Here is a 15524-nt window from a genome sequence, read left to right as displayed (position 1 = left end):
AAAGGTAGTGAAACATGACGGGAAAGCAGCAAAACTTTTTTGTTTGTTTGTTAGCAAGTTAATGCCTCGGGGAGAGGGAATTATTCATTTTTGATTAATGCTTTTAACTCCTGCAATTGTGGTGGAGAGGAAAGCATCCAGACGCTTTTCTTTTGCGGCATCATTTTTTCACAAACTCTATGTATCCTTCAACATGTTGATGATTTTAACAGTAGTTTACATTAATTATACCGTATAATGAAACAATTATCGCTGCTGAAATCATTTAAATCAATTCACAACATTGCTAGCTATTAATATTAAATAACTGCGAATAAGTGCACGAGACAGTTTTGATCAATTTAGGGGTTTTTAAAAAGTGCTATTTTTACATGAAAATTCCTGAAATTTTTTAGATTTTTTTTTAACATTTATCGGAAGCCGATCTAAAAATACCAAATGTTGAAATTATGGTGTGTTGTGACAGTGAATAACTATTAGGATTATTCCTACTTGGAATTTACTTTAAAAGTTTTTTTTAATAACTGTGCTAAAATTCACGTCAATTTTTCGAAATAAAAAAAAATTATCTGATTCTAGAACAAAACAACATTGTTACCAACAGAAAGAACCGCTAACAGCTGCCACGACGATAATGTCATTGCACAGTAATTAATTTTTTCCGATTAAAAGCGCGTTGATGTTTTTTTCCTTCGTCACCTGGCAAAATCCCACGCAAATTAATATTCAGTCATCTCTTGATTGACACTTGTATTAAAATTTTGAAGCAACAATTGTAATGTGAGGTCATCGGGTTTTGGGTAAATAAAGTCTGTTTGATAGGCTAAAAAAATTAGATAATATGGAACTAAATACTTAGTAATTCTAGAAGGTTACAATTAAACAAAAGAAACAAATTAAAAACAAATTAAAAAGGAGCACGTCTGTGTCAGTGTAGGATATTTGACATTGAAAAATTTTTCATGATCATAAAGTGGAACTCTTGCATTTTTAAAGGATCAAAAAATGTTCTTGCATCGGAGAAAAATTTTGCATTGCGCCGTCCGGTCCAGTCAAGCGTTACCGCTTCAATAACGAAGTTGCTAATGAAGTAATGAATAATGACCATTACCTTGTCTTTTTTTGTTACTACGAACGCCACGCTTTGATTTTCTTATTAGAGTCATTGAATTTGCTTTATAGAGTAATAACAAATAACATTGACAACAAGCTATAGTGGATTATTGTGATTTATATTTCATCAATTTTGTTTGTAGAATCAAGGTTCTTTGACATTTCTTTGGGTTAGTTATGAAGAAGTTTTGTTATATGAATACAGAATGTTCCAATATTGGCCACAGAAAGAAACATACTGCAAGATAAATCACATTTAAATAAGCAATAATTTCCCCAAAAATGTTTGTTGTTTTAATTATCTTAAAATTTTGTGTATAAAATTGAGCGTAAAGTATGTTGAATTATTACCCAATAGTAATATGTTATTAAATTTCATTTTTCATTAATAAAAATCTTCTCAATGCCGAAATCATCTATTTCTTACCCTTTCTTTCAGACCAAATTAAAGATTTCATTTTGAAATTTTGGCATTATAATTGAGGAGTCAATAAATCCAATTTACACTGACAGTGGGTTTGTTGTGAATTTGAGATTATTTTGGGTAAATCTACAGGGTGATTTTTTTAAAACGGCAGGCGTTGTAGAATTTTTATTTATGAACCGATTTGAAAAATTTAAAAAACAAATTAAATGGTTTTTAATTTATTATAAACTGATGATTTTTAAATTTTTCTAAATGTCTTAGTTTCTTTTGGGCGATACTCAACTTTCTTATTTTAAATTGACACCCATATTTTTTTTTTCATATTTTAGAATATATTAATTTTCTTGATTCAGAAATGTGTAATATGTTCTACTTTTACAAAAAATATTAAAAAAAAATATCAAAAATGAAAAAATTTAGGCAATAAAAGTTAATAAAATCTAGGTGCGTGGTGTCAAATAACACAATATCGATATTTATATAACTTTTTAAAAAAATGTTTCCAGACAGGTGACTATATCGTTCACTGTACTAATTTCCACTTTTGGTTAACATTTACTTACACATTTTATCACCCTTTGTCATTTTTCTGCGCCAATTTTAGGACACCTGCACGAAATTTAGGGTTCCTCTGTGAGTTGAATGAATCTATAAACCCCCAACTAATTTAAAATATAATTTTACAGTTAAAACCGAAAATACCACCCTGTATTAAATTTATATTCCTATATTGTACGATGAAAAAAACGCATCCTCAGTCGGCTTTGAAATTTCAAGTCATGTCTTTGCTTGAACAAACAGTCTTTTGTAATTTTAATAAAAGATATTCACAAGGCTGTCATATTGCAAAAAGTTTTCCTGTAAAAATTAATTAAATGTGTTATCCATTCACATAAAAAATCAAATTACCTTAGACGTTTGGTATGTAAATCAGAGTGTACTTGACCATCTGCATTAATCAAATTCTCCATGGGACTGTACTTTTCAAGTTTGTTGTTAATGTCAGATCTATTTATTTTATTTTAGGTTAGCTAAAGGAAGTGTTGAGGATCCAGTTGATCCCTCTCAATGTAAATATTATCAATTTCTTTCATTCTTCTCGCCCAAAGTAAAATTATAGTCAAATTTGAAACTTTGAAATTTTTGACATTAAAATTAGAAACGCCCGTTTAGTTACCACTTTCGAAAACTGTCACGTTTGGGATGCTTTTGTCATCAGTAACTTTCATGTTTTGTGAATTGATATAACTCTTGCTTTCATGTCTTTGGATTTCAATGCAGTTTTCATCTAATAACTTCAAAATTCGCAGCTGTCAAAGTGGCAATTAAGAACACGCTGTGAAATTCCAAAGGTAATTGAGGATGAGTTTCAATTGAAAATAAACAAGAAAAAAAGATGAAAATCACGTTTATAATAAGTAAAACAATTCCAAGCCAAAACTGTTTTCTTTCTTTTCTGTAGAAATCGCTGTGCTGCCAATGCGGATTGTCACTTTTATCAATTTTTTTTAATGCCATAATTGCAACCAACAGAGACTTTGGATAAAATTTTGTATTATACTCCAAATAAAGGAATTTTGTTTACTTCAAAAATCGCAAGAATACCTAATTTTTTGAGCGAAACCCCATTATTTGCTTATTTCAAAACAGATAAATTTGCTATTAAAATTTCAAAATTATTAATTTGTGCTCTTAAAATTATTTTTTTCATTATTTTTATTTATTAAATTTTGTAATCGTATTTAAATAATAGCAGGCTGTGGTTTCACAATATCAAATAGTGCGTTAAAGATTAAAGGAAAATTTACCCAAATTTAGGTGTTTTTTTACCATATTTCAGTTGAAAGTTAGTAAACTGATAGTTAACCAAAAAAATTGTTATGTTGTCAAAATTTAGATGACGGTTTCTAGTTATTTTTGACTTTTTTCTAAACTCCATAAGATCTCTTTACAACATTTTTTGTTTTGATCCGTGATTCGTTGTATAAATTTTCTACCATATTTCAACTTTAGTGTAAGTAAAGGTGTAAACAAATAGGACTTCACAAGATAAGCGCCATCTCCCAAAAGAACACAATTTTTATAATTACCAGCTGCAAACCTACGCATCAGTAAAAAATAACAAAAAATATGCGCATCATAAGAAAATCCTGGCCAGCGAGCAAAAATATCCAAAATGTTTGTAATATATAGTTTGCACATTGAATGAGAAATATTGTTTTTGGTTTCTGAATAAATGTATAAATTAAGGTCTTTTGAATTTTCGCAAAAACTCAAAAATCGCAAAAAGTTATACTTTTTAGGCGTCGCGACGCCACAACTATCTGTGATAAAAAACAAATTTTTGCGTCTTTTTCTAGAGCTTTGTCAACTATAAGCGTATACAGATTTTCTAAATTTTATTCTTAAAATTAACTTAGAACTATTAGTTTAGGACAATGGAAAAACACTTATATGGTAGTTAACTATTAGTTAATTAAAACTGTACGTTAACTAAAGTTGGAAAAAACTCAGCCTTAAAGAAGTACGAGTTCGAATTGAACTATGTGCTAAAACAGGTCAATCAAATAGTGGAAATTGAGTTAAGGAACAAATTTCATTCCTTTGACATTTTTTGCAAAATTAAGAATAAAAAAGTTCTTCGTTATTTTTTGTTTTTTTCGATTTTAAGAACACAGCTTGATAATATTAAAGTTTTAATTAAAGATTTATTTATTTTAAATTAAGCAAAAAAATTATTCCTTTGTCATTTTTTTTGTAAAATGAAAAATAACGTTTTTTTTCCTCTAGTGAACTCAATCCGGGGACATACTGTATGTATATTTTGTTTAAATTATGCAAAACCTGTGCTGTACAATGTTTTCTTAGTTATTTGATAATCGATTCTATTATAGTTTTATGTTTTTTTTATTACTTCTAGAAAAGATGACACAAAATAAGCCAAGATAACTAATTTTCCACTAAAACTTTATTGCACAACTTTTCATTTGAATGAGTTCTGCCTTGATCTACATTTTAAATAAGTTACAACGGCTTTACCGCAGAACCCTATAAAAGTAAGAGGCTAATTCAAAATAGCCTCTCTCTAAAATCTCAACAACTTTACTTGATTTTAAAAATATTTCTTCCATAATTGACAAATAAATGACAAAGCCCGTTAGTAAAGTGACTCATTTGACACAGATAAAGAACCAAAATTATTACCAAAGGTTTCTTTTAATGTCTTAATCACAACTAACAGGGCTTTGGATAAAATATTGTATTATATTTGCGCATAGTCTCGTTATACTCTTACGTACATGATAAATATCGATTACATTTTGTCATACAATTGCTACAGCTTTGATCGAATGCGAATTTGGCATTTTGATTGGTAGAAATTAGACCTCTGGCGAGTGTCATGTGCCCATGTGCATGGGTTTCATCGAATTATCCTAAATAAACGATTTTAAATGTCAGCGTTATTTTCAATTAATGGTACCATCGATAAAATTCGCAATCTTGGCGGTATTGTCATTATTATTAGTCTACCTGCGATGAAGCAACCTCAAGGTTTGCTACCAGATAATTCTGCTTTTTTCTCGAAATGTAATAAAATAACGTCCCTAAAATATCTTATCATTTATTTTTAGTTTCAGTAGCTGACCTGGTTCGACAAAACCACCAATGTCGTATGTCAACAGTTATGACATTGGTGGGTTCTTCCACAAAAGAACAGAATTTTAGTGCGAAACGTTCGTAAAAATTAATGTGTCCTTAATTTCGAAGAAAAATAAGAAAAAAGTTTCGTCAGGAACAAGAGATCACGAGGAAATGAGGAAAAAAGAAAATGCTTATCTTAACTAAAGATTCAGTACAGTGGCGACCAAAACTAGATGAGAAACTGACATTGAAACGTATGCAAATTAATGTAATTATGTCAAGACGGGTCCCATTTCCATTCGGCCGTCACAAAAAACCGCAAAATTTTCCTACAAGAAAATTTTTGGAAAAATTCGCATGTCTGTATTTAGATTGCTAATCTCTAAATCACTGCCCATTGAAATAGAAAGTAAGAACAATTATGCAAATCAAGTTTATTTAAGCCAAACACTCATATAAATAACGACGTTTTCCATATTCATATCTCACAAACAAGTTCAATCTGCATTTGTGCGCTTATATCCCACTTTATCTCCCGCACTGTAAAGAAAGACTGATAGCAGTAGAAGCAGAAATCAGACACAAATATAGAAACAATGAAAAACCCCCTCTCTTCAAATTTTGATCTTCAACGAATGGCAGAACACATGTTATCTAACAATTCCCGCAATGTGCGGTTTATTTTCAATCGAAACGTCGAACGCAAGGTAGCCGGCGCGAGTGTCAAATTTAGTGTCCATCGTTTTTCAAAAGATTCAACGAGAAAACGTGAGTTGAATAATTCATTGTCTTTCCAAGTATTTTTAATAAAAATAATAAAATTACGATGAGTATCAATAAAAAAAAACAGAATTATTGAATAATGATAAACCGCTGTTATTAAACAGTGATAATAATAAATATATTATTTTATCTGGTTTGTGAGAGCGACGTCAATTTTTCACTCATTTGACATTATCAACAAGGGAAATATTTTAATTGTCCCAATTACGCTATTGCTCCTCTTATCCAAAGGCAGGAAATATCTTAATAACATAATAGAAGCAAGGTTGTCCGATTAGCCCAAATTAAAATTTAGACCGCAAAAACAAAATTTAAAGACCAAAACTGAAAGACGGCTGTGAATAGATTTAATTGGACGACGTCTTTTGTTTTAGAGGCCAACAAACAACGCGCCAAGAACCAAAATACTGTGATTGTTATAAATAAATCTTGATAATCACAGTTAAATTCCACTGATCCCAAATGTTTCCAACTAATTAATAAATGTACCCGACTTGATAATGCTTGTCAAAATTTTCTGGTTTTGTTTTGAAAAGGTGTGCCAGTATTCTGGTTTTATCAAGATTTAGCTACAATTTTCTTGAAATCACGGTGTTAAAATTCATCAAGAGAACACTTTGAGTAATTACTTGAGTTTTTATTCTTATAATTACTGCTAATGAGAGTGGCAAGGACAAAACCTGAGGCAATAGGAGTGAAACTGTCGAAAATGTGTTAGGAAAATTTAAGCAGATGTAATTATACCTACTAAAATTCGATGTTTCTAAATAAACAAATTTCAAGAATTATTTAATAAGTAGCCATTTCAATATTGATTTAGATAGATTTTTGTTGATCTTGGGTAAAAATTCCATCAAGTATACGAATAACGAGTGTTCATTTAAATTTCCCTTTTAACTATTTTCTAACCTCATTTATTGCTGTCATTGCTAATCGACAAAATATTTAATAAATCCAATAAGAAAATATTCAGCAAATAAATGAAAAGTAGCTCTCAATTTTGATAACTGACAGCGTCTGAATTAATCTACGACATTCAAAATGATGTAACGATGAAGTCGTAGATAACTAAAGGGAAAATGTAAATGAACACCCGATGTAATAATGGGTGATCAATAATGAACGTCATAAAGCCATCACATGTCGAGGGCACTAATTTGATTTTAATCTTGAACTTTCCATTCGAACATAAACGATTTCTTTCGAATTTTCTATTTTCCAAAGGATCAAAACGAGCAATTTTGAATGTTGACTTGATTTACTTAATTAATACCAAATATTTTACAGAAAAGATTAAATTTGTGTTTGTAGATAAAGTTTACTAACAGCACACACTGATGTATGAAACAAAAAAATTGCAAAAGAAAATTACAGGGAATGTAGTTTTAACGAATTTAGATCCTATTTAGTTGCAAGCTTCCTGTTTCGAGACAGGACTGCATTCGTTTTAAATTGTTTGTTTACACGAATCCAGAGTATCGGATGTTCAATTAATAAAGTCATCAAGTTGGCGTTGTTTTTTGAAAGAAGACATAGGTAGTAGGTAATGAGGCTACCGATGGCGGTATTTTTATATTTCTAATTTCATTTTATTAGCTTATAATTTGGTGTTTGCATAATTAATTTTTTGAAGTCATACAAGGTGTTTACAAATGTTTCTAGCATCAAGGGTGGCTCCGAAATTCCTGCCGTGCACTATTTTGCCGCTTTGTTTTCATAGTGAATATAACTATCTTGAAAATTATTTATAATGTAACTTACATTCATGACGTTTCAGTTACCGTTTTGTGTCCAAGTTTTTAATTTTCATCTTTTAAACCACAACTAGAACAGTTTATTTCTCAAAATTTACTTTGCTCTATGTTTGAGGTTAACTGCAAATAACAGTTGAAAAATCAAAACCCGCATTTGTAATGAGCGGCAAATTTCTTTGACATTTCATTGCCACCCTTGATGATAGAAACATTTATAAACACCTTGTATTTAGTGAAATATGGATATAATTTCAAAAAGCACCCTCAAGTTATTTGAAGTCGCGATTAAACGTATGTCTATTATTACCAATGCACTTGACATTTACTGAGTTTAAATTTAATTAGTGTGTTGTTGGGTCATGTATTATCGTTTGAATTATCTAACATTTTATAGAGATATTATCTCACTTTATCAAATTAAATCCACTTTTAAATTCATTTAGGCTTTTGACAATTAGCGACAGCAAAAGTTAGGTTAGGTTCGATTTTTTTGCTCCGAGATACGTTAATTTTCCATGGATATTTAATAATTAGATCAGATTAACAATTTGATCAATAATAACCCGCCAGCGTTCTTTAGAAACGAGAAGAATTGAAGTTTTACAAGGTGTTTATAAATGTTTCTAGCATCAAAGGTCACTCTGGAATTCTTGTTGTGCACTATTTTGCCGCTTTGTTTTCATAGTGAATATATAATATAATATATTTTTTTTATAATGTTACTTACGTCAATGACGTTTCAGTTGCGGTTTTGTGTCCAAGTTTTTCATTTTCAGGTTTTAAATCACAACTAAAACAGTTTATTTCTCTAAACTTACTTTACTTCATGTTTGAGGTTAACTGCAAATGTCAATTGATGAATTGAAAATCCCATTTGTAATGAGCGGCAAATTTCTTTAACATTTCATAGCCACTCTTGATGCTAGAAACATTTATTTTTGTAGATGTTATCTAACTTTATCGAATTAAATCGATCTTCAAATTCATTTAGGCTTTTGACAATTAGTGATAGCAAAGATTGAGGTTAGGTTCGAATTTTTTGCTCCAAGATACGTTAATTTTTCATGGATATTTAATAATTAGATCAGATTAACAATTTGATCAATGATAACCCGCCAACGTTCTTTAGAAACGCGAAGAATTGAAGTTTTACAAGGTGTTTATAAATGTTTCTAGCATCTGGAATTCTTGTCGTGCACTATTTTGCCGCTTTGTTTTCATAGTGAATATAACTATCTTGAAATTTTTTTATGTTACTTACGTCAATGACGTTTCAGTTGCGGTTTTGTGTCCAAGTTTTTCATTTTCAGGTTTTAAATCACAACTAAAACAGTTTATTTCTCAAAACTTACTTTACTTCATATTTGAGGTTAACTGCAACTGTCAGTTGAAAAATTGAAAATCACATTTGTAATGAGCGGCAAATTTCTTTAACATTTCATAGCCACTCTTGATGCTAGAAACATTTATTTTTGTAGATGTTATCTAACTTTATCGAATTAAATCGATCTTCAAATTCATTTAGGCTTTTGACAATTAGTGACAGCAAAGATTGAGGTTAGGTTCGATTTTTTTCGCTCCAAACATATTAATTTTCCATGAATATCTAATATTTAGATCTTAATTTGATCCGCCAGCGTTCTTTAGAAACGAGAAGAATTGAAGTTTGAGAAATATCTGTCAGATCCGACATTTCAATTTGTCAAATTACTGTTGTATCAATAATAAAAAGCAGACGCGACTCCATCATTTCAAAGCTCTCTCGTTATAAAAATTTCAAGGAAACGTCTAGGAAAAACTAGCCGAGTCCAGGCGTGAGAACAGCAAAAACGTTTTAAAAAGAAAAGCCTCTTAAAGGGATTGCAAGGACAATAATAATGTAAACAGTCGCCTTATTGTAGAAAATAGATTGACACATGTCATGCCAGTAGACTCGTTATTATTACGCTTGTCAAATATAGTCGCTATAGGTTATCCAATCCGGAAAACTCAAACGAATTCATGCGTTTGTTGGGGTTGTAAGAGTTCTTTCCACTCTTGACGACCACTGAATCCATTTAAAGTAGAAGGAAGGAAACTCGTGATTAAGTTAGCTGAATTCGCATTCGGAGCATTCAATTCAATAAAATAAGCACTTGTCGCAAGATCTTCTTAAGATATCTCGGAAATTTGTGACGTTTTTTTTCGATGCACTTTTGCCGAAGTGCAAAATGACATAATAGTATATTATGAAACACGTTTCATAATGAACATTTTGCCGCACGCACGCACGTGCGGCAAAATGCATTATAAACAAGTATCATACGCTATTTTTTCTATTTCGCCTTATTTTAAACGAAAAAACTTGATTTCGAAATGTAGGGAAATGTTCGGGAAAAAAAATCGAAGTAGCGAAATCCAATTTCAGTCAGTTTGACAGGTGTGACGTTTTGAGGTTACCGGAGCGCAAGGGAGCCAAGAGAGCAAAGATGTTGATTATGATCATGATGGTTCTCTTGCATCCAAAGAGTTTTTCTCTGATGAATTATTAAGCCAAGTATAACAAGAAATAATAGTGTATTGATCGATTTATCATGGTTTATCAAAACCAAAATCTAAATTGTCAACGTTGACGGCAGGTTGACGGTTTGTCTGCTGCAAACCTAAGAAAAATATAAGTTCCTGGAAATATTGGCACGGGATTGGTCAATTACGATACCGAAATACGCTCAAACGCGTATCGAAATATCTTCATTATGAACGCGAAATAGAAAAAAATATTTTTTCCTACGACCTCATATGAAAGTGACATTTTCCACACGGTTAAATGACTCCGAAAGTTGATGTTTTCGTACATCCATTTCCGAAAGTAAAAGTCACTAGTGTGATATGAATATATCCGCACAGACCTGTCAAAATTGACAGTTATTTTGAAATCCAAATGTAACTCCTGAATTTTTGTCTCAAATATCTAGACGATTCACTGTAAAACAACATGCATAATGATAAAAATGAATTGGTTAGGTCATTTTTGACAAATCAGTTTTGACAGGTTTGTGCGGATATATTCATATCACACTAGTGACTTTTACTTTCGGAAATGGATGTACAAAAACATGAACCATCTAAATATGTGAAATACGTCACTTTTTTATGAGGTTGTAGAAAAATGACATTTAGAATAGATAAGAAATGAACTATTGTCGAATCTTATGGTTTCTTCCTGATGATGAAAGGTCGTAGGAAAAATAGTGTACACAACTCGTCGGAAAGTGTCTTTCTTGCACTCGTGTAATATTTGCACTCGGCTGGCGCCTCGTGCATCTACTTTTACACTCGTGCGAAATTGGTCACTTTCCGCACTTGTTATGTAAATATCTATATCGCGTCTTTGAAAACCAAAAGCAACAGCTTGGAGGAGTAAAATGTCTTGTAGTGCTTTTCGATGGAGAAATTCCTAAAAATATTGATCCTGCGATTTTTTACAAAGGTTCCAAAGCTGAACAAACATAGTCTCTTAGTTAGAGATCACTGAGATCAGTTTTGCTTTTAATTTTTGGCTCTAAAACGAACAAATTCTCCTCAATTGTCTGTCTAGAAAGGGAAAGTTCGTGTCTAGATAAGTCCGACACAGAAAAATCTCCAATTTTATTTAGATCCAAATCTAACAAGCGAGTAGAAATTTTATGTCTGTTTTAACCTTCAGCAAGAACTTCTACTCCAAGCAAATGTCGATCAGCCATCGTCACATTTCGCGTATTTTAAATCGTTGGCAAAGATCTCCTCATTATTGGCCAAAAACGTGTAAAGACGTCTAGGACGTGAATACAATATTAGGTTTGTGGAGGGCAAAGATCAGTCAGAGCGAGTTTAATGTGAAAATCGAAGAACATAAAATAGTTGTAGTTTATGAGATCATTTCCTAAGTAAAGTGTTAAAAAATAAGAATAGCACCCCGTCCATGACCTGATTCTTGCCTCTGGTGTGCCATAACACCAAGAGCTTTGACAGAATTGCCACAGTTTAATTTGTTTCCACCACAGAAAGCTCAAGTGCATTGAGAAGTAGAACTGCAAGATTACCAGTAATCTGACTAGCTTGAGATTAGCGGATACATTTCTTAATTTAGGTAGACACGTGCTATTAAATTACCGCAACGTGTACGACGGAAATAACGATATCAAGGTTAAGACAAACAAAAGGAACATTTATTGGGCAAAACTTTTTAATTTTCTTTGAATTTTCTTCGAATTGGAGATCCGGAAATGCTTGTCCTTAATTGTATTTAGTGCTTTAATTGGATCTTGCGTTCGTATTACATTTGCTCTAAATGTGAATATTATGGAGGTAATTAAACGGAAATCAATTGTTAAATTTTTAAACAATTACATAGAAACAATAAGGTTGTTATTGTTTTGTCAATAATCGAAATCATAAAACACACTACTTTTGAAAAAATTACATACCGGGTTTCTATAAAAGAATGTCGTAGTTCCGCCAATTTGAGGTTAGAAATTGATTTTACCAATTCTTTATCTATTGACTTATAATCATAAGATTATAAAATTATTTACTGCATTGATAAATAAGTGGCAATTCATGGCTTTTAGTTTAAATCCTCTGTTTTTCAGAGTAGACTATATGTGTCTTTTATGGGAACTCTGTACTTATCTATCAATTTAATGTGAAATAATTCTATTTTACATTAAAGAATATAATTTTATTTAACAAGAGATATCCGTTAATCAAAAGAGGGTCCAAAATGTTTTATTTGATTATTCAATTTAATATTTTTTTCTTTATTTGCGCTTTGATTTTTCAAAATTTTAACCAAATTTAACTCAAACAGTCTAGAAAAATTAATATCGCCGGCTTAGACTGTTAAGTTGCTAAGTCTATTTTGGATTTTGTTAACCGAAGAAATCCTAATTTTTTACATATTTGTCGTTAAATCTGGGATTTGAAAGTTTGAATAATGAAAATAGAATGTTTCTTAATTCTAAAATAATAACACATAAAACGATCCAACCCTATACCATTCTGTTATCCAAGGTGTTTATAAATGTTTCTAGCATCAAGGGTGGCTATGAGATGTCAAATAAATTTGCCGCTCGTTACAAATGTGGGTTTAGATTTTTCAACTGACATTTGTAGTTAACCTCAATCATTGAACAAAGTTAGTTTTGAAAACAAACTGTTCAAGTTGTAGTTTGAAGCCTGAAAATCTAAAATTTTGACACAAAACCGTAACTGATAAGTCGTAGACGTAAGTGACATTTGAAATAATTATGAACATAGTTATATTCACTATGAAGACAAAGCGGCAAAATAGCGCATGACAGGAATTCCAAAGCCCCCCTTGATGCAAGAAACATTTATAAACACCTTGTACCTTTTATAAAACCCATTTTGTTCAAAAATGGACTAATTAGCAACTTAACAACTTAAGCCGACGATATGCTATTTTTATGTTTTTTTTTCCGAGTAGAATTTGGAAATCACTTATAGTTTATTTGCGGGTTATAGAAGGTGTTTATAAATGTTTCTACCATCAAGAGTGGCGCTAAAATTTCTGCCATGCACTATTTTGCCGCTTTGTGTTCATCGTGAATATAACTATGTTAAAAATTATTTAAAATGTCACATCAACGACTTTTCAGTTGCGGTTTTGTGTTCAACTTTTTGATTCTGCAAACCACAACTGAGGGATTATTTTTCAAAACTTAATAAATCCATTTCATACATTTTTACAAGCGTTTAGAAAAAACGATAATTTGTTCAATTTCCTTCAAATTTACTTCAACTATTTTGGCATAAGAAGGTAACACAATGTTTAAGCAAGAGGGTTTTCACTGAATAAAATATACACATCGTTAGTTTTACCCAAAATAATCTCAAATTCATGATTGAGTGTAACAACAAATGTCATTTAAAAAAAATTCTAAACCCGCATTTGTAATTTTGTAATTTTTTTTATATTTCACAGCTTCTTTTCATGCTAGAAACATTTATAAACGCCTTGTACTTACTTAAAACTCGTTTTCAAATGGAATTCAAGATAAATAAAAAAATTAGAGAAAATCGACCAGTTTCAAAATTTCTGAAAAGACACGGTCAAAATTTGTTGACGTTACTATTTCGCTTTTGATGATTTTGTTGTAAATTTTTAATTTGTATTTTTCTCTCTTGGTCTAATATTGTTTTACAAAATACGAAGATGAATGCGGAGAGAAAATATTAATATTTTTCAATTGTTTAAAATAGAAGAAACGGGTGATAATAATAGTCAATTTTACACCGCCTCGATTTTGACTGTATGTAAGAATGTAAAAATAATTAATTATGTCACGTCATAGAAAGATAAGAGACGATTTTTGAGTTGACAACGTTTTAAGTTCTCCTTTAACACATCTATAGTGGGATTTATTATTATATATATAAATTATTATTTGTCTAGTTGACTGTCTGATTCTGTGCACGTATGTCTTGATATCTGTCATTCACCGACCTCAGTCAATTTACTTGAGCTTTTATGTCAAGTTCAGACACACGTTTGCAAGGTCGAGGTAAATAATTCAGTTAACCATCGGTATGTACCTAAATTCTTCACCCAGAGAGCAAGGGAGGGTGCCGACAGTAATACAGATGCCAAAGTCGAAACAAAAATTTAATAAGTAATTAAAAATTAAAATTATTGTTTAATTTATTTTTGTTTCGAAATTTTGGTTCAGAATTGTTGCCTCTATCAGACTTTTTTCTATGGATTACGAGTTCTGGGACACTTGTATAATAATTCAACAAAAAAAATCGAATGGGGGAAAACACTTTTTATAACTTTAGATTCATTACACTTTTGAAGAAACCGCTGGCAAAGAATAAAAAATCTAACTCAAAATAGTTCAAATTTGTACAATTTGGCACTGTAAAACCAATATTTCTCTATCACGATTTTGCTAAATTGCCGGGAACTCCAAGAATAGTTATTTACAGTCGCGAAACTTACATTTTACAGCGCGAAATCAGTTTGAAGCACGACGGCGTAGCCGTCGTGCTTTAATGATTGAGCGCTGTAAAATGGTTAACGCACAAGAGTTGTATTAAACTTTTTGGCCGAAAAATTTTAATTTAAATAATTGGGTTTTTCAAAATTCATGAGAACTGTCACATCTGACATTTATAAATTTCGTTATCTGTCAATTCTGTCAATTTTGTAGTTGGTGCACAAAAAGTACACAAGATGGCGCTGTACAAAAAACGTTTTAATATTACTTTAAAAATAGAAATATTGTCTTAATTGAGATATTAATTTAGGTAGATTCCACTTTGGTGATCAATCTTCATTATGATAAAGTGATTTTAATTTATAAACGCATCTGAAGAGCAGACGATTTGGGCAATTTTTACCGCACGGCGTGTATAAACGTCCAGGGCGCTTGTAAATCAAGTGTTTCCGAAAATGTCAATTGAATGTTAATTTGACGTTTACAATTCATGAGGCCAAAAAGACATTTTCACCTTCTACGAAGAAATCGTCTGTGTGAAAAAATCATTTGTCTCCCACAAATGTCCGCTGTGGAAAACATAATATCACCCATAAACGTACGTCTTGGTTTGAACATTCATTACTGGCAACTGTAAAAAAGTTCAGCTAGAATTGTGATTTTTGTTTAAAGATGTTGAAACTGCTTACCGTTAGCCTCTAAATACTTTGATACACAATTATCATTGCCATTAATTCACGTGGTGTTGTAATTTCAATCAGTAAATAATTACATTGACAATTGACAAGCTTATTGGTTATTAATTAGAATCATTTAACATCACAT

The 15524-nt window shown here is 31.0% G+C and overlaps 1 protein-coding gene across 12 annotated transcripts in view; it reads left to right on the top strand.

Moving 5' to 3' along the window:
- Positions 1 to 15524, top strand: part of Ndae1 (Na[+]-driven anion exchanger 1) — a 102713-nt gene that overhangs the window by 34919 nt on the left and 52270 nt on the right. For 7 of the 12 annotated variants that reach the window (XM_088037695.1, XM_088037693.1, XM_088037692.1 and 4 more), the window contains exon 1: positions 5847 to 5950. The exons of 1 other annotated variant lie outside the window; for it this stretch is intronic. The gene's annotated coding sequence lies outside the window, so the exon portion shown is untranslated. Of the gene's footprint in view, positions 1 to 5845; positions 5951 to 15524 lie in introns of those variants that run through there. 4 more of the 12 variants (XM_088037691.1, XM_088037690.1, XM_088037688.1 and 1 more) reach the window with 1 other exon arrangement.

Source organism: Gnatocerus cornutus, chromosome 5, assembly GCF_029298725.1.
Source record: "Gnatocerus cornutus isolate USDA-ARS CGAHR chromosome 5, icGnaCorn1.1, whole genome shotgun sequence".
NCBI classification, from domain to species: Eukaryota; Metazoa; Arthropoda; class Insecta; order Coleoptera; family Tenebrionidae; genus Gnatocerus; species Gnatocerus cornutus.
Note: the sequence above shows the minus strand (reverse complement) of the source record. Positions and strands in the feature narration are given on the sequence as shown.